The sequence below is a fragment of the Catharus ustulatus genome, chromosome 4 (genome assembly GCF_009819885.2).
Source record: "Catharus ustulatus isolate bCatUst1 chromosome 4, bCatUst1.pri.v2, whole genome shotgun sequence".
Lineage (NCBI taxonomy): Eukaryota > Metazoa > Chordata > Aves > Passeriformes > Turdidae > Catharus > Catharus ustulatus.
In genome coordinates, this window is record NC_046224.1 from 59,200,316 (window position 1) to 59,226,274 (window position 25,959).

The 25,959-nt window shown below is 44.2% G+C and overlaps 1 protein-coding gene across 3 annotated transcripts in view; it reads right to left on the minus strand.

The window, feature by feature from the left end:
• The window catches only part of CREB3L2 (cAMP responsive element binding protein 3 like 2), a 74,972-nt gene that overhangs the window by 47,833 nt on the left and 1,180 nt on the right, over positions 1-25,959 (minus strand). The window contains exon 1 of one of the 3 annotated variants that reach the window (XM_033058077.2): positions 7,492-7,601. The exons of the other annotated variants lie outside the window; for them this stretch is intronic. The gene's annotated coding sequence lies outside the window, so the exon portion shown is untranslated. Of the gene's footprint in view, positions 1-7,491; positions 7,602-25,959 lie in introns of those variants that run through there. 3 annotated transcript variants of the gene reach the window in all.

The window sequence follows — 25,959 nt, forward strand, 5'->3', positions numbered from 1 at the left end:
AGGTAGCAGATAATGCAGTATCAGCAGGAGCAGCAAGTAACAAAAAGGTCAGGTCACAAAACCAAAACACAGAGAACTTGATAAGCAGCAATAAACAAGAGACATGTCTTAAGTAAAGCAGAAGGTAAAAAAATGAAAATAAAAATAGAAGTATCTTATGGTGCAAACATAAAGGCTCCAGGTCACACTTGGGCAACCGACAATCAGAAGCCAAGACCCAAGGACTGGGAGAGACATGGCTGAAACATCTGTGGGACAGGTACCACAAGCACTGGGTCTCAGGGAGGAATTACTGCAGATGTGTGCTCAAAATGTATACAAAGGCTCCAAATGCAGAGACCCCTGCTGAACTTCAGGTTCAGCCCCTCAGCCAGTGCTGGGTTTCACACAGTTCCAGGCACAGCCAAGTACTGGGGACTCTTGCATGGTCATCCCATGCTGTGGGTCCAGCACACAAAGAACAGCAGGGAGGTATAGTAGAAATTTTGCCTTTTTTAATTATTTAGGACTTCTTGTTTGTACCTGTTTCTTAAATGAGAAACTTCTTTCATATTTAAAAGAAACGCACCTGTAAAGCTCAATCCCCAACTACACCTTCGTACTACAGTGTCTCACCAATCGCACAACCTGCTGCACAAGTCTGCATTCCCTGCAAAACCTAGAGCACACAACTCTGAGGACTTCAGAAGATAGACAGATATGAAGCACAAACTTCTCCATGCTCATGGTTGATGCAGCTGCTACTGGCCATAGCCAGGTCCTAATCCTATGCTACCAAATTTCAAAACAAAAGGAAGTTGAACAGCTGGAGAAAGTTCAGAGAATCACAAGAATCACTATAGAAAAGGAAATCTTGCCTCAAAATAAAAGCAAATAAGAAAAGAAGAAACCAACACATTCAGCTTATCAAAGAGGAAACAACTGCAGAACACAAATGTTCCTAAGTAATGAAACAGGGAATAAGACTTAAGAGGATGGCTCTACCAGCTTGCAGCTAGGTTTACCAGCTGGAGCCAGATCCATTCATTGTGGTTCACAATATTAAAAAGAGGGAGAACAATCAATCACAAAGGAACAGTGCATATTCTTTGACCCAAGCTGTTCTTAATTGAAGACTAGAGGTTGCCCTAAAAAGATATGCAGTAATTCAAACAATCTGGGGAAGTTTTATAGCCCTTGATTTACATAAGGTTAAAATAATTCATCATAATTGTTTCCTTTAGCCTTCTGGCAGCAAAATAAGGCTGTTTACTAGAATGGCAGCATATTCTGGAGAAACTGATACAAAGCCAGAGCTGGGAAACCTGCTGATGCAGCTTTGCATTCCTGTATTGCAGATAACCTGATAGCCTTATCAGGAAGGCAGCTGGGGAACACAGTTCAAGAATCCAGGTTTAAGAGCAAAGGTTGTCCGCGATAGACACAACGCCCCACTCTCACAAGCCTGCTCCCAACACAGTGCTTGGCAAACTTCAAGTGGGTGGCACATCCCACAGCATTAGCCCACTGAAAGCCTTCTCCCTTGTTTATTTTTAAGGCTGGGATCTTCAGCTCTGCTGCACAAGTGAGTCAGCTTCCCTCTCCACACCAGAGGGCTGGTGAGGGCTGCACACATCTCCCAGACAGCTGGGAGACAGAGCCACTACCACTTGCCATCACTACAAGAGCCCCACCTCAACAGCGAGCTGGGAGAGGGTCTCAGAGGAAAGATTTGGCAAGCTTGCATTGGACTTCAGAGTTTCTCTATCAAAGAGACTGAAAACACAAACACACACATGCAAACCATCCCCTATCCTTCCGAAACTGATTTGTTCCTCAGGATCGGACGGGCAGCTGCAGCCACACCAGAGCACAAGTAAATGGTTGTGACAAATTGCAAGAACTCACAAGCACCGTGATCATTGTCAGAGTCCACATTTGATTTCCACACCCAACAGATGGCCAGTTTCAATGCTGACGGGAGATTCCCAATAAGGCCAAGCAAGAAGAATGCTGAAGTGCATGGGGAAAGTAAAAGGGAGCTTCTATGTGAAGGGATTTGCCTTAAAAGAAGTCATTTAGCAGTTGCTCATTTCCAAGTCTCTTTTAAGTCTTCTAGTTAGTAAAGCTGCATGTGTCCGGGCATGCCTTTCAGGGTATATCATCTTTTTTCAAGTACCAAGTTTGCAGCAGCAGAAGGCTGCACATAGCAGAGAAATCAAAAAGCAAATAACTTCATTCTTGCTTTAAATCTGACAGAGAGCACAAACACAAGTACGTAATGTGCAACCCTGTTCAAGCACACCGAGAACAAGGTTACTTGTGCACTTATTTTACATTAGAAATAAGCTGCTTGTTTGTTGACGTTTTTAAACCTTTTTGAGTCTGCTAAAGAAAAGCTTTAAAAGCAATCAGCTGACAGAATGAAAGGAGAGGGAGTATTTAAGGAAAGGAGGAGTTCCATCCAGTTTTAAAGATGAATTACAAGATTAATGCCAGCAGGCAATGTGAATTTCTGGCACTGAAGCAGAAGGTGCTCCAGCCAACACCTCCAGCCAGCACACACAGTCCTGCGCAGCATCTTCCCCATCCACGTCTCCCAAACGCTAACACACAAACAAAGCCGCTTTCACTTGCGGCACTGAAATTTAATTAATTGGATATATTGAGCAAATGAGTGAGCTGCGCAGCGTGGAAGATGCCTCTCCTAAGACTGCAGAAAGAGCCTGCCAGCATCCTGGGGACAGAGCGCAGGGAAGTATCAGACATTGCATAAGCACAGGCACACGTAATCGCTCATTCCCGCTATCCCAGCCAGCGCTAGCTCAGACCCCTGCCAGCCACGGCCAAGATCTATTCCAGCTATTCAGAGGTGGCTGGGTGCCTGCATGGGGGAGAAGGGAGGGGAGGCCCAGCCTGGGGGTGTGCCTGGGGAAGGACATGGGACCTGCCTCAGCACCCTGCCAGTGCCCCCAGAGGCCCCTCAGCCCCTGCTTTTGCAACCATTATCCGACAGTTTAGAAGCAGAGGGACTAGGATGGAAAATGTGGTTTTTCCAGACTTTATCAACACATTTTCCTTTTTCTAAGGGAAAGAAATATGGCCTAGTGGTTAGAGGGCTGGGCAGGAGCTGCTGTCACACACCACGTGGGCCAGCCTGGGTCCCTTGTCCCCTGAGGCAAAGGCAGCCTTTGCCTTCACCCTTTGCCATGCACCCAGGGGCAGTAAGAAAGCAGTGATACTCTCCAGTCACAAGGGAGGGATCGCAAAGGTAGTGGCATGGAAGATTGCATCATATTCAATGCCAAAATTATCAGTAACAAAACCAAAGCCAGGTGGGAGATAGAGAAAGCCCCTTGTTGCAAGGCTTTCCTGCAATCACCGCTGTTGCCCTTCTCTGGACTTGCTCCAGCACCTCACTGTCGTTCCTGTCGTGAGGGCGAACACCAGATTCAAGATGCCAACTCACCAATGCCACATACAGTACTTTAGGCTCCGAGTGCTACCCAGGGGTAAAGTTCAAGCTCAAGAGTTCAGAAATCAGAACCTGCATTCCCATTTCAGGCATTGTGATTTCTTCCATGCAGCCTGTAAGCCACCTGTGGAGCACAGCCACACGAGAACCCACTGCCAGGTACCAACGCAGCACAGCCCCCCCGCATTACACAGCTCAAGCAGAGAGCACCCAAAGGGAGGAAAACTCTCCCAGAGTTAAATGAGTCTGTTTGGTTCCAGGGAAACACAGGTACAGAGCCAGAAAAATAATCAGGGGAACCTTGTATTGCTTATCAGCAATGTGTAACTCCAGAGCCAGTTAGGACTACATATACATAGATTTATATACAGGTGTATGTGTGTGTGTGCTTGTGTATCTCTGTGTATTAAATACAGATCACTTTTTTAACACGGCACCATTGGCTACGTAATATTTTGGATGAGCATCTGCTACAGACCATCTGGGCTGGGAGGGAAGGAGAACAACACACTATGGGACTCTTGAGGAATTTGAAACTTGCAGTGGATTTTACACAGAAAGTCGTTGCATAAGGGACACTGACAAATGTGTGGTATCGGGAAGGTTCTTTAACTAAAAGAAGGGGGGAAAAAAAGAAAGAGAAGCAATCTTAAAACTGCTGGTTCCTGGGTTTGAGCTAGCTACAGATGACAGGACTGACTTCACACCACTTAAATTCAGCACCATGAAATTAAACCAAACCAAGTTGCCAGGACAGGTATCAGTGTGCCAGAAGATCAAGCACTGAACGGATGTTGCCTGATGAACTGAAAGTGGTACCTGGCATTCAGCAGGTTAGCACTGTCTTTTGCTTCCACAAAAAAAAAAAAAACCAAAACCCACAAGCACATCAAAGCCACACAAGTTTTAATGCATTTAATTCATTAAACATACAAGAACAATTGGTTCCTGTGTAAAGCGTTCCAACATCCTTCTAACCAAGAGAGCTTCACCACATTCACAATTTTTATGTGTAGATAGAATCTCAAACACTTCCCGGAGCAGACTGTTCCAATATTTGAGAGCCCCTTCCACATTTTTTTTTCATATTGTCCAATCTAAACTTACCCTGGTACAACTTCAGGCCATTTCCTATTGCTTGTTATCTAGAACAGACTGACCCACCTCCTTTCAGGTAGTTGTAGAGAACACAATAAGGTCTCCCCTGAGCCTCCTTTTCTCTAGGTTAAACAACACAGCAATCTCAGCCAACTCCTCAGAAGATCTGTACGCCAGACCCTTCAGCAGCTTCTGTTATCTAGAGACTAGAGAAAGTTTCACAAACCAGAAGATTTTATAAAGCAAGGCTCAAAATAATCACATCTTATTCAGTAACAATACAAAGATTGAGACATGCCAAAATTAAAACAATCTGATTTTCAGAATTGCTGAGCATCCTCCACTCCATGTCACTATTTTAAATTTTTTTTTTCTGGTTGCAAAAGCTGCAAAGTCTAACAAAAGAAAACTAAAGAACATGAAATAAGTTCAAGTTTGCAAAGTCCACAAACATCCTCAGAAAAATCCCCATTGTTGGATGTGCAAAAACAGCAAGGGATTTAAAATCACTGCTCTGTTCTACCAATAAGTTGTGGTTTCAGATGGCTTTGGAAGATCTGGTTGTTGGCAAGTCAAAATGAGCCCAATTGGCACTAATGCCAAAGGAGGAAAACTCAGTATTTCTGGGATTTCTGTAAACTGAATTGTTCCTGTGTTGTAAAAGTTGCAAGCATGCATACACTAAGAATTCAAGCCTAGGACAGTAGATAGAAATAGTTCCTTTGAAAAGAGCAACTGTCCCTCTTTTCCCCACTAAATTATCTTTATTTTTCCAATAATCAAACAAAAAATATCTAGCAACATTTCAAAACGTCCAGTAGGGTATCATTTTGTTAAAGGAACACACTAGACTGTTCTACAGAAAGCCCTAATAGTTTTGTTCCATGAAAGGGTTCCATTACACAAGCCTCCAGTTTGAGCTTTATGGAACAGACAGGCACACCCAGAAAAGCCTGCAAACAGATGGAGATAATAGAAATTTAAATGGACCATATAGCTTTTAGCATAACTCCCATATGTGCTATTCTACAAGCTGCCAGGTGAGTGGGATGGGGGGAAGGAGTGGAAGAGATTATCAATCTCCCCATCCTGCCTACAGTGCTTCAATCTCGAGTGCACGTAGCGCAGTTAGACCTACTCCCCTATTCACAGGATTTGTTAAACCAGAAAAGGTCAGGACAGAACACAGAAATAGATTTAAACCAGACTGCCATGCCAATAGCAATTCAAACTGCATATTCCCTAACTAAAATGAAAATATTAAATAAAAGCACTGACAATCTGATATGCTTTTAAAGATTTAGTGCTCTAGTCTTCTTTAAATCCATTCTAAAAAGTTCAAGCAGCAAACAAGGATACTTGCTGAAAATCAGCCTTTTTTTTCATGTACAGAAATTTGTATTCCTGGCTTTTCTGTTGATAAGATAGAGGTCCTACACACAGCACTGTACCTGAAAGAATAAAAGCTAGACAGGACTTTTCACATCACAGTATTGTTAGGTAATGCATTGTATTTATCAAACAACAGCATGACTCCACAGCTTCAAGAGGGGCAACTGGGCCAATAAGCAAATGGGCTACAGACCCAGCCAAGGGCTGTGAAATCTCTCACTGCTATGGCAGCAGCACATACTCAGGTGCTCTCCTGGGACACAATGAAGTGTTTTGTTTAGGGAAAAAATCCAGCACCTAAGGAGGACTAAAGAGTGGGTCCCTACCAGGACTTACAAGAACCACAACAAAGACCTTCCAAAGTCTTCAGTGATAAGACAAGAATAAACAAGACACAAAGACAACTGGGGAGCAGAAGAGGAATGTGCACAGCTCCCCATCTAGCCTTTCAACACTCAAATTCCCACAGCAATGACTCTTTTCTTCCTGAAAACAAGAGCAGACTTGTGAAACTGGTGCAGGAACACCACCAGCAAGCCTCCTCTGCTGATATACAAAAGCTTCATCCTTGGTAAGATAACCTCCAGCAGCAAAAAGGTCCTGTGGTCATTCCTCTTGCTCAGATCATTCACCTTGTTCAGCCTCTGCCAGAAGTGGCACAAGAGCACACTTGTTAGCCTGTGATGGGAAGAGCCCTGGGGATGTTGGGGAAAGCGACAATATTTCACCAACAGCCACCCAGAACATCCCAGGTGCTTTTTGTGTAAGATGCTTACCAAGACCCAAGGTACCTGAACCCTTTAGCCATTGCCCAAAAAATCAGACTAACAAATTCTAGAAAAACACCCAGAAAAACAGTCCTGGTTTAAGATAACATCGTGCTAGACACCTGCAGGACTATCACTATCGTGATGATGGGAGCAGGCCTTCACACCTGCTATTCCTGTTCTCAGGAACGGACAAGGTGCCCAGCTTGCCTTCCTGGGCAGGGTTAAACTAAACCAGCGGTGCATAAAGCCCAGGCAGCTCTTCCCATGACGGTCTCCAGCAGAGACACGAGATGGACAACTGGAGGCAGCTGTATGGAAAAGCAACACTGTACAAAGCCCAAGGTTGTGCCCAGACAGCTTCAGGCCTGCCTCAGCCCAAAGCACAAACACAGAGTTGTCCTTGGAAAGAGGCGAGTGCATCCTCACAATTTACCCCACCAACGTCCCAGCCATGCTCTCACACTTTATATTTAACCACCAGTAACCGATGTGTTAACCCGTCCCTGGATTTACATCATCCCGTCGGCAGAAGCAAAGCACACGGATTCAACAGGGTTTGGTTATAAGTTATGCACGCATGCAAGGCTCAGTGGTCCCAAGGTCTCAAAAGCCTGCCTGTTGTCGCTGACCCCTGCCCCTTCCCCTGCAGATCCAAAGGAAACACAGGGACATTTGTTGTGAAACCGCTTCCCCACGGGCGCACAGAGCGGGGACTGTGCGGGCAGGCTGGAAGGCAGAGGTGGGCTCCCCGCTGGAGGGGAGCTGGGCTCCATCTACCTTTCAGACGGAGCTCTGAGGCTCTTTCTTCCTGCAGCGCGGCTCGCCCAAGGCATGTAAACAGAGAAGGTGAGACATTTCTGAGCAGAGGCAGGAGCAGTTTCATGGCCCTGCGGAGAAGGAGCAATAACCCCCAGCTGTCCCCCATGCACCGTTGCGCTCCCCAGCAGTCCCTGCCGAGGCGGGGCTAGCAGGGCTCCAGCCCACCCGGACAGCGCGCCAGGAGCCCGCAGCTGCAGCAATGCCTAGGAACGGGCTCACGCAGGGATTTTTAATTGCATGCCTCTGCTTCCACCATCTCAGACTGACTGTCCTGGCTGGGTACATTGAGGGGTCGGCTTCTTTTTTGTCTTTCTTATTTCTTTCCCAAGTTCTGCTTTTAAGTGGATGGGGAAGAGGAGGGGCAAGGGGAGCAATTATAAGGCAGCCTATCGTGATGGCATGCTCCTCTGCCTATTTCTAGACTTTAAAGGGACATCCTCCGGCCTAAATGACCACAATCTTATCTTACCCTCATTTCTGGGTAACACTTGGGATTATTCAAACTCTGAGAAACCACTTTTCTCTGTTGATAGTGGTGAAGAAAGCGGGGATCTTATAAAACACAAACTAGTGTGAACAAAGCAGAAGGAACACATTTCAGAAAACCATGACATACCTGAAAACCCACATGCAGGAAGGCAGGAAGGAGTGTTATAACAATATCAAGCTATGAACATACTTTGGCAACCTATCTTTAACACCTCAAGTGTCTAAATGCTGCTCATATCCAATGGATGAGAGCACATCTTGAAAACTGAGCAAGTCCTGGCAAAGTCACATGCAAACTACTTGGCTACGCCAGCTCTGTCATTAAAACTCAGAGTGAGCACAAAGAGGCATATTCCAACTGCAAGACTCAATTTTAAGCCATCACACCAGACTGCAAATGCAGAAGGAGTTCATAAATATGCAATTTCTTATAGCCTAACCTTCCATCCAATCTCTTTCACCAAAAGGTGTGGCTCAGCCTCTTCAGCATCCCACAGCATTAGTAGACCATACAAAAGACCGCTACCAAGAAAATCCTAGTATTGCTGTACCGCTGGAATTCTGAGATAAAAATATTTAACAGCCACAACCAGCAGAGATACATGCCCTTCTGCCAGAAACTTTTGGTTTATTTTTCATACTCAACAGAAGGCACCATCCTTCCCAGACGCCACCATTCTCTCAGAGTGAGCAGCTTCATTCCACATCCGCTGCTCCACCAACCTGGATTTGTGCTAACAGAGACCACCCTGGCAGGGCAGTACAAGGGAGCTGCTCCAGGTTCAGTTATGCCAGCAGCTCTGAAGTGCATCCAGAACACCTAACCAGCTGTTCATTTCTTGCTCTCCCTCCCATGGGTGATTTTTGCTTTATTTCACCACTGACCTCATTTAAGAGACCAGCAAGGTTTCACAACTTTGGAACAGCAGCAGCCCAAGCACTCAGCCCTGTACAACTCAAGCTCTTCCAGCAAAATTGGGATTTCTTTCTTCTCTCCACCTCTCAGAACTGCAAAATATTGTTTACAGCAGCAGCTCACATCACAGCCTATTTCTTCTTGGAAACATAAGAGAATGTAGAAGTATGTAATTCAGTGTTTCCATGCAGAATCTTACAGCGACATGATTAAAAAATCATGCATTCTTCCTGCATCAGCTGGTATAAGTCTTTGTAAAATGAGACATTATGTAGGTTGTTAAGGCTGTTTTATCTAAATCATAGAGCACTGTGCACAGAGCACTGCTCCCCTTATAGGTATTACAAATGACAGAATTTGGTGATTTAATTGTAAAAATTAGACCATTCTGGCTGAGGTCAGGTGCACAGAACTTCACTGAAGTGAAAAATGCATTTCCATTAAAAAAATTTTTTAAAAGACCAGTATTTTTGCAGCAGATCTTTACCAACAATATGGCCAACTCTTCATTTTCTGTACTTATTCCATAAGACACAATGAGCTATGTTAGCATCTGTTTTCCAGGTAAGGCAGTGCAAGAAGTGACTTCCTCAAACTAGAGCAGCATTTGTCATTGAAAATGCAACAAAAACTTGAGTATTCCTGTAAGGAATCTGCAAATCTACCTATCCTTATATGTGTAAGTCCAGAAAAGAGATACTCTGTCTTCAGCCTCAGGAAGAACCAAAACTGGTAGAGACCACAGACATCTTTAAGAATTCTTCTTAAATTCATGGAATGAGCAATTTGAGCTCTATCCAAGACCTCACAAAATTTCTTTGTGTGAAGATGCACTTTAAAGTTCATTTCACTAAATTGTCATGCCATAATCATAGGACAGGGAAAAAAAGCAGATTGATCTGGACATCCTGTCCAAGTTTGCACTGCAAAGCTGTACTATCTCCAGGGTAAACAGCTCTCCCCTGGAAAAGAATGTGTGGTTTGTGTGGTTCCCTATCCTTATGATCTCACGGATTAGTCTGAAATGCCTTGGGCTAGAGTGCATCCTGACCAGGACATACTGTCTCTTATAATATTGCAACAACAAAATATAAATACTAAGCAGATTTCACAGGCTACTTTCCCCAACCCTAAGTCACCAAAAGGCTGGAGGTGTCAGAGCTACCATAAATCAGCATAATCCTGCAGGCTATACCCACAGGACTGACACTGCAAGTTCCAGGAGGGCATTAGCGATGCTACTTCCTCCAAAACCTGTGCATGCTTTTGTCAAACAACACACACAGGACTATTCAACCCTTCTAACAGAAGGGAACATCTGCTTCTGGCATGTAATATTCCCAAATGCCACCAAAAAAGATTACACCAGGTAGTCATGTACCACGATGGCAACAGATCAGCCTCAAACTAAGCACTCTACTCATCTCTGGGACACCTACTATCCACCAGACATGAAGACCTGACTTTTTTTCTTACTACAGAAACAATCCAGACATGCTTTAGCAATTAGAAAATAAAATTCAGCTGAAGTTCTTTTGGCCTGACCACTGCAGTGGGTTTTTGGTTTTTTCTGGTCTTCTATATATAGTTGTGACAGCAGCAGTAAAACATTCACTCAGCCACCCTCCCGCAGCTGAGTCTGTCCCCACCCACACCACAGATGTACTCAGAGGTACAGACCCCTCCCTCCCTATTTACACATCCCTATTTACATGGGATGCCACCTGCTGCAGCACTGTTGGTGCTCCAGCCCTCCCACAAGATCCCAAATCTGTGGATACTGTGCAAGGCAGTGCCTGTGCAAAGTCTAAGGAACAGGACAAGCCATGTACATCTCAGATTCCAGAGCAGTCCAATTCCCATGTTGCCCAAGATCACTGTGGGATCAGAACTGGCTGGTAACTATCAAAAACTCATAACAGGAATTATTTCATTCTTATAGAGTTATCAAGTCACATTTTAAGCACTGCATATATAAGAGTAGATTTCAAAGTATTTCACACTTCCATGTTTTCATCTTCACATATGCTTCCATCCAGCAAACCCCCACCACATTAATGAGCAAGATCTTTACCTTCCTTGTGGTTATGCATAATCCTAACTAAGCAAAACATGCACCTTCCACTTAAATTTCTTAAAAGTTATTTAAGCTATGTTAGTTAAACATAACTTTGCTAATATGTGCCAGTGCCACATTCTGATATACTTTGCTTTGGATGGTGCACTCCCACTCTTTTCCCAAAATACAGAAACTGTCTCCAAAATACTGCATACCTCCAAGAAAAACAACACACCAGTGGAGAGATGACAGTTTCTTGTTAAGGTTGAATACACTCCTTCCCCTGTTGAAGAGGGAATCAAATTTGGACTTCCTAGGTTTGCATCACTTCCTGGTAAAGGCACATTTTGTCTTTTTTTCCCCCGTCTTTAAACCTTCTTTAAACCCCTCCAAGTCCAGCCAGAATCCAAACCAAAGTGGCTGAGCCAGCTTGCACTACACTTTATCAGCCAGCCTTCGACCAAAGCAACCAATGCAGACTTTCCAGAGGTGCCTCTGACCAGCAGGCCCAGCTTCTTACAGTGGCAACAATTCACACAACTGCATGACGTCTGCTAGGGAAAGATAAAAATGTACAGTCTGCAGATAAATGTTCTGCTCTAAGCCACAGGTTCATCATGCATTTACTAGAAATATGGAATAAGAGGAACCCAGCCTCCTCTAGTGATAACTCTTGCTTTAAGATTACAGACAGTTTCTGCTGTGTTAAATCTCTTTGTGGTCCATCTTTAATAAAGTTTTAAGCTAAGAGAACTCCTTGCTATTTTTTCCTCCCAAATTCTGTTAAACTGACTGTTGTCCAGTCCATGCCCTGTCCCTTAGTCTGAACCCCCTGAAGAGCTCTCCAAAGTTTAATATGGACAAGGAAGAGGTTCTCCTCTTAAAACATACTTATCAGGAGCTGATAGGTCTGGCTTAGATACACAAAGATATAACAATGATAGCTCCACAAGACCACCAGCACCTACCAGCAAGTTAAAGAGCAGAAGTGACACCTTCCTACACTCTATGGTTTCTAGGGCAGGAGTTGGCTCAAAGAGCACACATTTTTCAGCTCTTGTACATCACTCTGTCCCTTCCCTGGATCCTCTTAACAGATTCTCTGGCTGTACCCTTTTCCAAGAAAATAATGGAAACTGTTTTTACTCCCCACAGTGGTTTACACTTGTGCCATTTCATATGAGCCTGTCCACCAGTGTGAGAAACTGTGCACTAGGTTATAATAGAGAAGACCTAAATGAGGCAGAGCTGTTCCTCACATCAAACTAGAAAAAAATTTGGCATTTCATAACCTATTTTTTTTCCTCCTTGTCAGAGAGGGGTGGAAAAACCCTCTCCATCCTCACAATCTTATTTTCCTATTTGGATTTCAAAAGAACACCCCCAGGACATAAAGACTGTTTGCTAGAAAGGAGACTCTGAGAAGTTAATAGTCATCTCGAGCATCTGAATATAATGCCTGCAGTTACACTGACCATAAGGTCCTAAGGTTTCGTGCTCACTCCTTAAGTGGGGAATGCCCTGTTTGACTTGGCTCAGCTTCCTAAAGCGCTGCGTCACTAACTGGAAACAGGCGGGTTTGCAGGGAGCTTCCAAGAAGAAACCCAAAGGAGCCATGTGACCACTCCCCAAACCAAATCAGGGGAAAATACAGGATCCTGAAGGAACCAGCTATTTGCTTAGTCCCTGGCTAAGCTAAAGAAAGAGGGTTTAAGTCTCTCTGTGTTGCAAATAACCACAGTGAGGAACCTGAATGTGCTGGTTCCATTAATTGTGCCCTTGTACTTCAGAGAAATCCCTGATAATCTGTTTAGAGAAAAAAAAAAAAAAAAAACAACCTCCTCCCTGCTGCTATATGATAGCACCAGGCCATGTGTAACCTCAGGGCCGCTTCTACACCAGGCCCCTCTTCCCTTCAAAGTCCAGAGGGAAGATCAGCTCCTGTATGGGTACAGCTCCAGTTTGAGATGTGTCAAATATCTCTGCTTAATGCAAGAGCTCTGAAGCAAAGCATCCCACAGACACATTTCAGATTGTCACAGCACTGCCTCAAAGCTCACACACAGTGCAGCATCTGCCAGTGACTGAGCTGGTCAAAGAGCTGTTTCCCAGCACCAGCACAGCCATCTCTCTTTGGTATGTAGTGCAGACCTCTGAAGTCACAACCTGAGCTGAATGCAACTCATTGCATTTCCTCACCCCATCAGCCTCAACACTTCTTCACACCCCTTCTCGGTTCCAGGTTTTCTCAGGCATTTGGTCACTCACTTCCTGTCATCTCCACAGAATTCTGACTCCCATTTTTCCCCGTTGCTTGACTAAACTGATGGAATGCAGCCTGCCAGGCTCAAACACCAGACCTCTTGTTGGAGATCTAAGAAAATGTGGGAATTGAGATTTTTGGGACACCTGCTGGAAAGTGCCTTCAGAGGGCTCAATGAAGAGAGGACATGCAAGTCAACAGAGACCCCTCAAAAGCCTTCTGAAAGTACTCTGAAAAGTCAAGCATGTCTCATCCCGTGGCTCCACTGCCACAGGTTACCTCTGCACAGCAGAATGACGAAGGCAGTCACAGGAGGAGAACTTGCTCCACAAATTAACTGGTGCTGAACGACCAGCACTGCTCATTTATTCCATCCCCAGACAGGCTCTGGAGGTGACTCCCAGCAGCACGTAGCTTCAGCCTCTCCTGGTGGAGCCTGACCAGCCTGACAGGATCATCAAGCTGAGGAGCTTCATTCCTTGCCAGACATTTACCAGGAGGCACTCCATGCTGAGCAGGTCAGGAAGGGGCCACTCTCCAACACACCATTATATCACAGGCACACTGGGACTTCATGCCAAAAGAAGGAACACTGCTTTAGAGAAGAGGTGTACTCTCCTGGTCATTGCCATGTTTCCAATTCAGCTTTTCGACACTTTCAAACCACAACTGCTGTCTACATTATACTTGAATAAAATATTTTTGCTTCTAGCATATTCCAGAGAAAAATCAAAACAGTATTAACACTACAAAAGGTTATGCCATACTGTGGAAGCAGTTTAAGGCAGTATCTCCTGTCTGCCAGCTACCTAAATACAGAGATGCCAAGGGAGAAAAATTATTCACCCTTCCCAAATGTCCCAGGCACTCTCCTCCTCCTGTTGCAATATGCATGTCAGAATTAAAGACTATTCCGCTGTAAACTATGAGGAGACTGACCCTGGATAATAGAGAGACCTCCAGGCTTGTTAAAATGCTGCAGAAGTTCTGGACAGGTATTAATGAGGTAAGACCTGCCACACCAAGGGATTTTAAGCTTCCTGCAGTTGATGGTGTAGAGAAGTACAGGGTTGTAGTGCCATCCACAGAGGCAGAGGGACAAGAACAATCTTCCACTGTTAAACACCGGAGTTTAACAGTTGGTACCATCAGTACAACTGGAACCATATCAACCACCACATTCCACTAATGATACCATTAAAATCAAAGCTACAAAGTTTGCTTTTTTATCAGTATATTTGTCCCATCTTCTCACACATTCCCTTTTTCCTCATACCTCACCCTAATTGCCTTGCTTTCCTCTTTTCCTGTGATCTTTGCTTGTCAGGGTTGAAGACCCTTGGCATACTGACATCAATCACGTGTCGATCCCAGACAGACAATACAAGAATTCAAGGCCACCTTTGGTACTCAGCTTCAAGAGGGAATATACATAAAGGGAGCCTTGTATTTTGGGACTAATGCCTTTCTTCTAACAGAAATCTTATTCCTCTCCATACACCTTGTACATTTTCCTCCTTTATATGTGCCAAGAGATGTCATGATAAACACAAGCAGTTTAAAAACAGCTTGAAGCAATGAAAACACGTATTTAAACTTCACTGAAATCAGCAGTTCAGGAAAATGACCAAAAGCTGTGATGCATGTGATGTATGTTACGCCTTGAAGTATCCAGAGGCAAGAGGCCCAGCAATAAAATTTTATAGCATTTCAAACGAGAAAGGACTATGAAACCTTCCTAATCTCCCCTGTCCTAATCCACTGTTTCCATGAGGTACCCTTATATAGGATCTGATAATTTTTTGAAATATAACTGCCAGAAGAGAACATGGGTGTGCCTCAAAGACTGAGGAATGAGCATTCTTCTTAGCTCTAGTATATTTTAGCACTTTTTTTTTTTACGCTTTCGAGGTCTTGGTTTCCAATATGTATTCACCCGTCCCATAGGCAGACACATTTTTTTGTTCCTAGTCACATAACTTTGCTTCCACACCATGATGAAAACCTTGAGAAGCATCCTCTCTGGTACCTTTTTGCAGAACCCAATAAATTTATTCGCTGATACCAATTCTCCATTAGCAACTACTGTGAGTCAGTCCTTTAACTCCATACACTTTGTGGTACAATCTTTCAACCAATACAATGAAATTAATAGCCAATTGCTTGCAAAATGTCTCCACTTAGTATCTTTTTTTTTCATCTCAAAGAATGAAACCAGGTTTGTCTGACTATATCTGCTTTCCATTAAATTCTGCCTACCAAGGTTAAATTTATCTGTATTATTGCACTCCGTAACTGTGGAATCCTAAAAGATTCCAAATATTTTTACGTAACTTTGGTACCAGGATCTCCAGTGCATAGTTTTAATTTCCTCCTCTTTACTCTATTAATTGAATATTTTCATATTTACATAATTTCATATTTTCCTCATGATGTCATGACCCAAAATAAATCAATGTCAACAAGTCAAACTTCTCCTCTGAGACTTTAGAGACTATCTGGATTTCCTGTTATCTAGATTTTTTGGTTCCAAGACATTTGTAACCTAATTACTGGCAGTGGTTAATTTTCATATGACACCATTTAGAGAAATCTCCTTTCTACCCTTACACTTGCCTACACTGTTTCTCCCTTGGATATTCTTTGCTGATCATTGTCAGCTTCTCTTTACTTCATATTGATTCTTTTTAACCTGTAAGCATTAGATCAGACAAAAAGAGAAAAAGTACTACTAGAGGACATTAGCAGTTCAAAAAAGGCACAGCATAATGATAGCTTAAGATTCATAATCCCTTTATGCTAATTTTAATCTAAGCACAAAGCTCTGAAAGAATCTTGCTGCGAGTACAGAAATATTCATCATCTGTATGTTACGAGAACCACAGCTGAAATCAAAGTTTTCACAGACACTCTATTCTGGTACTGTTACTGAAAATGACATTACATACATCACATGAAACTGAGAAAGATGCCTCAAGAATATAGCAATGTGAGCTTAACATAAACTGTTCTGATCACACCACTTCCTCAAACTCCTCCAAACACCTGTCCACCTTCAAAGCAACACACATTTAATTTTTGTAATAATTTCTCACAAACCTGCCTTTTCAACCACTTATTTCTGTGACTGTTCTTGGAACTCTGTTCTTCGAGTTCTCCCAAATCAGCCTCTCTTTCAGATATCCAGGTGTCAAGAACTGAAAAGTCCTCAACCAAACTGAGACATACTGATACCTGCAAGAGCCAGGTTTTTAAGAATCTCCACAAACCGTACATTTCAACACTTTCATCATCACAGTGGCACCGTTAATTGGTCATCCCCAGCCACAACCAAGGTTCCTTTACATCCACACTTTACAGCTTTCTGCACTCAATAACTGCTCCAGAAGTCTCTTCAGCAATGCAAGTTTCTGCAGACTCTCATTTCTTGCTTACAATTCCAAGCTCCGTTTTCCTCAATTGCCTGTAAATTTGAAACAATTTCCTTGTAGCTCTAGTGGCTCCATCCTAGCCACCACACCACGTAGTGTGCCTCTTCAGCACTGAACCCACATCTTAAAACCAAATCGGGTTTTTTTCCATCCCCAACTAATCTAGCCAGCAAGCTGTCCCAAGCAAGGGTTTTTTTTTTTTAACATTAAAGCTAAAACAAGATGTTCTGGACAGGAAATGCCTTTAAACTTTTTAGAAAAGTAATAAATATTTTAACCGCACAATTTTGAAAGTTAGTGACACTTTTTGTGTTCATTTTGATCTTGCAGTGTTCATAGTTGAGAAAAAAACAGCAACATAAATTAAGTTCATCTTTTCCCTGTGGTTTTTCTAACATATTTCTAACATTCCAACAAACAAGCAATTGCAATAGGGAAATATTCCCAAGTCACAGAGCAGACTCTGCAAAGCACTTTGCTGATGGAAATTTAGCTGAAATTTTGCTCTGAATTAGTACAGGCAAGTGAGAAGTCACAAGTCACCCTGGGCAAGTACACAATACTACTTTTTCTCTTTTAGTCCTTCTGACAAGCGGTAGCATCCACTGAAGGCCACGAGGAGCAAATGAGCTGAAATGAAAAAGACCTGTAAAAGCACTAAGACTCAAGGAGGAGACAAATTTTGCATCCAGAAAGCTCATTAAAGTCTTAAAAACAGTGCCAAAGCTCATTCCTGCCATGCCTGTTCCTGCAGGGAGTCCTGCCTGAGTGGTACCTTCCAGCAGCTAGCAGAGAGAGCCAGCAGTGGATCCCAAGGGAGCAGCACCCACACACATCTGGAGCCCTCCTGCAGCTGCCAGCTCCTGCCCTCTCCCTCGGGTTCAGTCCCTTCAGGAGTGCCATGAGGGAGAGGGTCAGCCAGACACGCAGGCATCCATCTGGAGAGGCAAGGGGGAAATGCCTCCCAGTGAGAGGAAGGGCACACAGCTCACAGCCAACCATAATGGATATCCACAGAGATCCCCAGCAGCATTTCACCAGGGAGCATGCAAGGCACTAGAACCATATGGAGGCAGTGCCAGTTTGCTTTGCTTTTCTTTTTCTGAAAAGAACCCTTCTGCTTTAAGACCTTTTGCTAAAAAATACATCTCACCAGACTGCCTGAAACCCCACACCACTTCCAGGCCTGAGTCACACACCCAGCTGCGCAGGGGGGAGGCACAGAGGAGGAGGGGAATGGAGCTGCAGCACCAGGGAGCTCCAACAAGACATACCATCAGCGCTGATGACGAGGCCAGTTACACCCATGATGAGAAAGACAGATGTTTTGCAGAAAGTCAGCTGCTGCCTCATATTAGGAGTTATGAAAGTGGAGAGTTCAGACATAATATTTTCCCTCAGTCTTCATCTTTTGCTAGCCAAGACAGATCCCAGAAAGCCAGGTGTCTGGCTGCAAGAAACACTGCAGTCTTAGTTCTAAGTTCTTAGTCTTGGCTCCTCCTGATGATGATGATGATAACAGGCTTTCTAAGGCAACCGTGTCATCATCACCTTTGGCAGCGGGGAGAAAATCCAGGAGAGAAGAGCAGTTCCCTGCTGTTCCTGAATTTTGCTTCTACACACACACAGATGTCTCCTGTAGGTACCAAAGGCTCCGTAAACGAGAACACATGTGTCTTCAGATAACCCCCACAAAATCAAAACATTGCAGGCAGATTACTGAAGCAAACAAAAGAACCTATAGAAGGCTGGGGAAAAAAGCAGCCTTAGGATAAGCATTCTCTTGTGCACAGAATTTGCTGCAGGGATGAAGGAACTGAGATCTGCTGGGTATTCAAGGATTGGAGTTTGGGGGCGGTGGTTTTGTTGGGTGTTTTTCAGGTTTTAGATCTACAAAACCTCTATGCTACTCCCATGAGCTAACCCAGGAGGTGGCATCTTCCCACACCCAGTTCCAGGGTTACCCACAAAAATGAAATAACACAAGTATGAGGTAGCATAGACCAACAGCTTTGAAACACACCAGTCTGCTGCTCAGCAGTGCCCTAGCTCAATCTGAGCAGGTCAGTGCCTTGAGTGCAGACTGCTGTGAAAGGAACCACAGCACAGCTCCAGCTGGAAGGGGGCTCAAGTCATCTCTAGCCCAGCCTTCTGCCCAAACAGGGCCAACACTAAGTAACACCAGCTTACCCAGGGCTTTAGCCAGTCAGGTCTTAAAAACTTCCAAGGAAGTTCCTGGGCAGCTTTCTCCAGTGCTCAGTTGTCCTCATTGTGAAGCCCTTTTTCCTTATCAATCTGATCCTCTCTCACTTCTGCTGATGTCCATTTCCTCTCACCCTCCTGCCACACTGTGGTGTAAAGAGCTTGACTCTTTTTCCACTCTTTTCTACAGACCTTCACATGACAGTGTCCAAACTTTGGAGAAGAGAAATTAAACCAGGTACTCCAAAGCACAGCAACTGAAAGATGCTTCTCTTGCTTCACAAGCCACTATGTGCTTCAAAGAATTTTGCCACAGCTGAGGACTCTGCTCACATCCAAAATCAGGGGCAGCACTCAACATCTTTGGTGCAAGAACATGGGCAAATGACTTTCCTCTTGTCTACTGGAGAGCATCCCATCTCACCCAAAAAAGCATACTCCTTACCTCCGCAGGCAACTTCAGCTGCAGCAAAAGCTTGGAGATGAGCACTACAGGGTCACCAAACAGGCTGGGCTCATCCCAGCAGAGCTGCAGGAATGCAGTGAGCCCAGCTCCAGGTGAGCCACTAAACTAATCAGGAATATTGCTCTTTGCCCCTACACTACAGGAGAGGATCCTCCAGCAACTTCTGCCCTGCATCGCTGCTCAGGGCACATCCAGTTTGGCATGAAGGAGGTCTGAAGCTCCCTAAGACACCCAAAGTTCCCCAAGAGGTTATTAGAGCAGCTTGGTCTCTATTTCTCACCCCGTATGACTGACAGATTGCATGAAAGGACAAAAGCCAGCCCCAGCACAGCTGCAGAGGAATGTTTTTATTTGGCAGAGAGAGGAGAGTAAGTGGGTGTCACGTTTTCCCATTAAATTTTTGCCTGTCACCACAGCGGAGCCAGATCACATACAGAAGATTGAAAGCCAGTTAGCAGCAGACAGCAAAAAAAATAGAAGGCAATAGTTTCCAAGACACAGAGAGGTCACTGGCAGTATTCAGCTCCACATTTGGATGGATGGCACCTATGCGGACAGCTCTAGCAATTACGGTATAACCCATTTAGCCACACTTTTTCTCACATTGCCTTCTCTGCTTCCCTACTCACCCTCAGGAGAGGGAATGCTCATTATTTGGTAGAGTATGTGTATCCTTCCTGTACACATTTAGCATTCAACTCAATCCAGTGACTTTCTTTTCCACAGTTGTGATCTGTGTCTGACAGCTTGCAGACAGAGAGAATGAGGACAATGCCCCTGCTCTGAAAAGCTCAGCATCTCAGACTTAATGTGCACCTCAGCTATGCCTTGTTAAACCCCACCATTTTTCACCTGTCTTCTCTACTGCCTATCATTCACTTCAGTGAGGTGAAAGGGCAACATACTTGCCAGCAGAATTAGGACATAAGCCAAGCTTATTCTTTGCATGCCATTCCTTTCGCTTTTATGAAAGAAAAATAATTTAGCATCCAAGGCAGCCTCCACTTTTCACCAGCACTTGACACCATGGAGGGGCGGTGGGGCCACAGACCAATCCAACGTTAGTGCTTCCTTGAACATCAGATCTGTGTTTTTCTGCTACATACCCACATCCTTCTCAAACAACCCTTTTTCTTAATGACCCTTGAACAAATACCTCTTCCAGGCAAGCCCTGTTATTTCCAGTGACATCCACATAATTTTCTACTGGTATCAAATAAATACACACATACACATCAGGTTTGCATCTAAGCACAACTCAAAAATCTACTGACTATTCCCACTGCACATTCCTTAGGCTCAAAATGCAGTACCACTACCCCTTCCCCAGCCACATATTCCTACCTGCCCTTTCATGTCGACATCAGCACCTGGTTGCTACAGGGCAAGCTTTGTCAGGGAACTGATATGCCTGAAAGCTAATTTCTGGCAAAAAAGTCCTTTTAAAACTGGATGAGCTCCCAGGCAGCTACCACAACAGCCTGTGGTTACACCCAGGTGCAGAACTGCACTGTCAGGTCTTGTCATCCACAAAAAAAACACAGCCAGAAGGCATCTCCATGATTCAGAGATGAATAGGGAGCAACAGCACAAATGAATGTGCCCTCCTGAAAACACAGACTATGAGCTCTACTGTGAGAGCACCCCTCAGGGACTTACCAGGAAGCTATTTCTCTTGGAAGAAAGCAAGATGCTCTACGGAATCAGAGGAGTTAAAGGGGGGACCTTGTAAGCTCAGGGTCAGCAGCAAAGACAGCCTGTGACAAATGCCACTGAGCCAGGTCAGACACTCTGTGTCTGATAGCAATGTCACCTATCGTAATTGCTATTGTATGTTAGCACGTAACTGCTAACGTCCCACCCCCAAAATGATCCTTCTCCAAAAGTGAGAGAAGCAGACTAAGATAGAGCATACAGATGATGGATGTTTAAACCAAGTATTATGAAGTGACTGGAAAACAGCTGTTGGGAATGCAGGGAGGAAGGTGTACAGACAGCAGTAAGGAGAGCAAAGCCTGATAACCAACATTTGAATACAAAAAAAGCACAAAAAGGCAGCATCTATCTGCAAGTGGAAAGTCAGCAAGAAAACCTGCCCGCTCAGAGACACAGGACTATTTTCAAAAGACCATGTCTTCAAAGCAACCAGGTATCTCAGAGGGACCTTGGGAGCTAAGGGATCAAAAGAAAGTGAGCCCATAGTGACACAGAGCCTCCAGCTCTTTGGAGGGAGGAGTAGCCAGCAAGATACAGTGCACACTGGCCTCCTTACACAGATAATCCTAAAAAAGCGAGACTGCCTTAATAAAAAACTGGTCCCCATCCCAGGACAGGGGAAACTCACTCAGCCCTAGCTAAGAAGGGACTCTTCACATTACAAACAAAGACCTGCAAACAGCACAAGTTCCCGCCCTGCAGATAAGCTGAACAACTCCAGACACAGGAAAGCCCTGTCTGGTAACACCATAAGTGAAATTCCTTTACCCCTGCTATCGTGCACAACCTGTTCTGTGTGTAAGGACTGGCTTTCCAAAGGAAACATTTACAGAGGATGGTGTACATCAGTCATGTCCATTAGAAAAAATAATAAAAACTGGGTTTTTACATTATGCTGGCTCATTCTTACCTCCCACACTTCAAAGGCAGTCCCACAACAGATGAACATTTTTTTCCAGCTCCTGTCTTCACTGCAGATCAAGCACTTCACTGTACAGTTACAGCCAGCAACTCAACACCCTAATTTTTCTGATTTTAACTGTCAGAAAACAACAGGGTAAATAAAGTTTCATGGTCTCCTACTGGTGTTTATCTCAGCTCTTAGAGGACCTGTAGATCAGTCAGACCCATCGCAAGTATGTGTCATGTCTCTTGACAAACTGGAATAGCTTTCTTATTTAAATTTGGGAAGAAAACGAGAAGGAGAAATGGTTTTCAGTGCAAACTCATGGTGTAAAACTAACTTTGCTGTTCAGCAGTTGTGATGTTGACTTTTTTATTGATATGAAAAGTCATTGACAAAATTTAACACTACTGCTTTGTATGAGCTCTGTATACAACTATTTGAAAACATCACTTTCTCTTTTCCCCCATTTACTGCAATTTTGGAAAAATCTTTGCAAGTACTGACTCTACAAATATCTTACATAAAGTCAACTGCAGGTATACAGAGAAGAAAGAATGAGAGATTTCAGCTTTATGGTTTGTGGGCACCAGACCAAACCCCACATGCAAATAAATGAAGTAGCTCTCCTCCTACCAAAATAAAACAAAAATTGGACCAAACTACACTGACACTAGAGAGCTACATGCAGCCATCACAGCCAGCTCCACACGCACACCCACTGCAGTAACCACAGCTTTCAATTAAATACACACAGACTGTAAAAATCAAGCACTGCCATCCATTAAAATAACGGCTGCTGTACTCCAAGGGCTCCAGGCACCCCCTGGCAGCTCATCCAGAGGCAGCTCTCTTGCAGAAGTCATTAGAAACACAAAGTAGCAGCAACCATCGTTTTTGCAGCAGAGCAAATGTGTCACCAGACAAGCCTGCTGAGGTTCAGAGGTTTGTAATGGGGAGGAAATTTCCCGAGTTCACCTTAGATGACAATCACAACTCTGACCATTAAACTTCACCTTTGGTTTTGCTTTCACAGGGAGACAGAAACTTGGCAGCTGCAGCCTGGGAAGCCTCCTACTCTCATTCCAGTCCACACTGCACCCCTGTCCCAGGGCTGAGCTGCCCACATCACCACCAGCAACATGGAAACAGGATCACAGGGCTCAAAACACCACTCAGACAACAGCAGTAGCCATGTGACATTTCACTAATTCCAATTTTTTCATGAGTTCCAAGTTCAATAGTCAAGCTCATTAACAAATAAACCATTTGGGCTACTTGGCATTTGAAGTTACCTTCCAGTTAACCACTGATCCAGACACCCAGGACATGACATCTACGAATTTAGTCCTGCTGTCCCCCGATAGCTGCAGGGTAGCTGCAGTTCCACACATGCCATGCCAAGATCACATCTATGCTTGCATTTGTCTGCATTTTGCCATCATCTAGAAGCAGCAGCCAATGTGTTAAAATCGCGATGAAAATGGGGGGGAGAGGGAAATAAAACTGCCTCCTCAGCATTACATAAGGAGGTTTTAAATGTCAAAGGCTCCTAAGAACCACCTAACTAATAACTTCCAGCCCCCATCCAGCAATGGGACAGGTAGTTGGCATTTCATGCCATGTTTGTCAGACTTATCCATCTGCATCAGATCTGGCACTTGTCACAGAAGACACAGTCCCAGGTGGGCCATGTCCAACCACAGAGCCCCACGGCCACCAGCAGAGCTGGCCCACTTCAAGCCCACCTGTGCGTTATGGAAAGTAACAGCAGCAGCAAGGAGATGGAGATTCTGCCACCTGGCCACGCTCCTGCTCCCCTTGGGCTGTCGTGGGTGTTGTGTTTCCCTTCTGTCTGACCACCAGGAAAAAGCACAGAACAGCAATAATAACACAATAATAATAATAATAATACTGCTTTTCACAGTGCCAGCATATGGCACTACCAACACAGTCACAAGCTACAGCACAGATGATGATTATATAATGCAGACACGTGACACATACCATAAACACGCCTCTGGGAACCCTTTCAGCCTTTGCTTCCATGGGAAACTTAACTCTGGAAAAACAACCGCTATAAAGCTCTCTGACACCTCCACAATTGTTGCCTTTCTCCACATACAGCCCATGATATCACTGACAGCACCAGTGGGGTAAGGAAACATCTCCTCACACAGCTCCACGCACTGGTGAAATCATCAGCTGTGAAAGAGAAATGTAAATCCCCAGAAGGTTGGATTTCAGTCCTGGTAATTAAGGCAGGCTGGAACAGTTTAAAATAGAGGTCAAGTTTTTTAAGTGTATGCATACTTTCACACTTGTCTGCTAGTGTCAGCGCCAGGAACAGCCTTTTTGGTCACAGAAAAGTTAAATATTAACTCAAAATATACAAAAGCCAGCTGGCACAGAATTCACAGTCTGTACACACAGGTCTGACTGCAGAATGACACCAATCCTTCTTCCTGCTTTTGAGTTCTCCCCTCAGTTATCATCATCTTCTCCCTCCTCCCCCTGCAGTCCAGCTCGGGTTGCCAGGGCTGCATGACTGTCCTAGAGACCTTTCCCAAGTCCACGGTTTCCTTAGATGCAGACCCGCACATCCAGCTAAGGGGCACCTCGGGAGTGTGTGAAGACCAGAAGATGCTGTAGGACGTGTTCCTCGCCTGTGAGGGTGACTGACAGCACAGGGCATGGGCATTCCCACAGACAGAGCATGGGAAGGGTCTCCTCATCACCCCAGCCTTTCCAGAAGAACCTTGCAGTAAGTTTACAAACAGCAGAGTAACAGGGTCAAACCAGTCCTCCCAGATGGAAAGCACAGCCCAGGAGAAGAACAGATGTTTCATCCAGAGAGCGTGTTTGTTTGTTTTGGGTTTTTCAAATGATTATATGAAGTTTTGGCCAGAGGTAAATAGAGACCTTGTGTTTCATGGTATCAAGCACAGTATTTTCTTCCACTTGGCAGGGCACACTGGCAAAAGAAAAAGTTTAACAGGCAGAAGTGTGGGGTTTTTTCACTCAAATGAATGTTAATTTCATAATTCCTTAAAGATTGCAATACCTCACTAAACCTACTTTATAGCATTTAGTTGGGCTTTTTTTCCTGAAACTTCTTTCAGAAGAATCCCAAGAACAACCAAAAAGAGAAACTGATGTCACACTTTTTATTTGGCTTCAAGAGGGCCTCTGAAGAAATTTTAAACTTCTAAAAAGACCCAATCAGCAAGACAGCAAACACAAACAAATCAATGTCCCAACAAAGGTCATCACAGCCCAAGATTTTGCAGACCCAGCTATGCACTACCCCTCAAAAAATGTTCATCATCATAGCATTTGAAGCTGAAAATCCCCAATAAAGCTTGAAAACAGAAAAGGGAAAGGCACCCCATTTCCATCCACCAGACAAACAGGATGTTTTCTTTATAAAGACACAATCTCAATTCTCAGGCTCCTTGAAATAGAGCAGAAAAGACACATATCCATGTCACTGCAGCCACAAGTTCTAGCCCAAGTGTAAGATCTCCTTCAAGGCACTAATTAAAGAAGATATAAAAACACTGAGTAAAAACAAAAGTTAAGAGTGGCAACTCCATTCTCATCACAAGGATTCAAACCAAGCAAGAAGAAGTATGCCAGCACAACTGTAAAATCTGAAGGGGAACACTCTTCAAAGAGCCTCTCATTCACAACATTCTTGTTGATAAAAAAAACCACAAGAAAACAGTTGTTTGAAGGAAGAGCTTTCTATTGTTAAGTACTCCTCCTGGCTCTATTAAAAACCCAAGCTACCATGACATGATTGCTTTTCCCCGGATCTACCAGAAGATACACATTGCGCAAGACTTTCAAACACAAAGAAGCCAAATACTGTTTAAAGACCATCACACATGCAGCGGGCTCGCTTCCTGCTGGAATGAAGCTTGGAGCTTGTGACGGACACGATCCCGGATCAGTAAGACTACCACATACCACACATA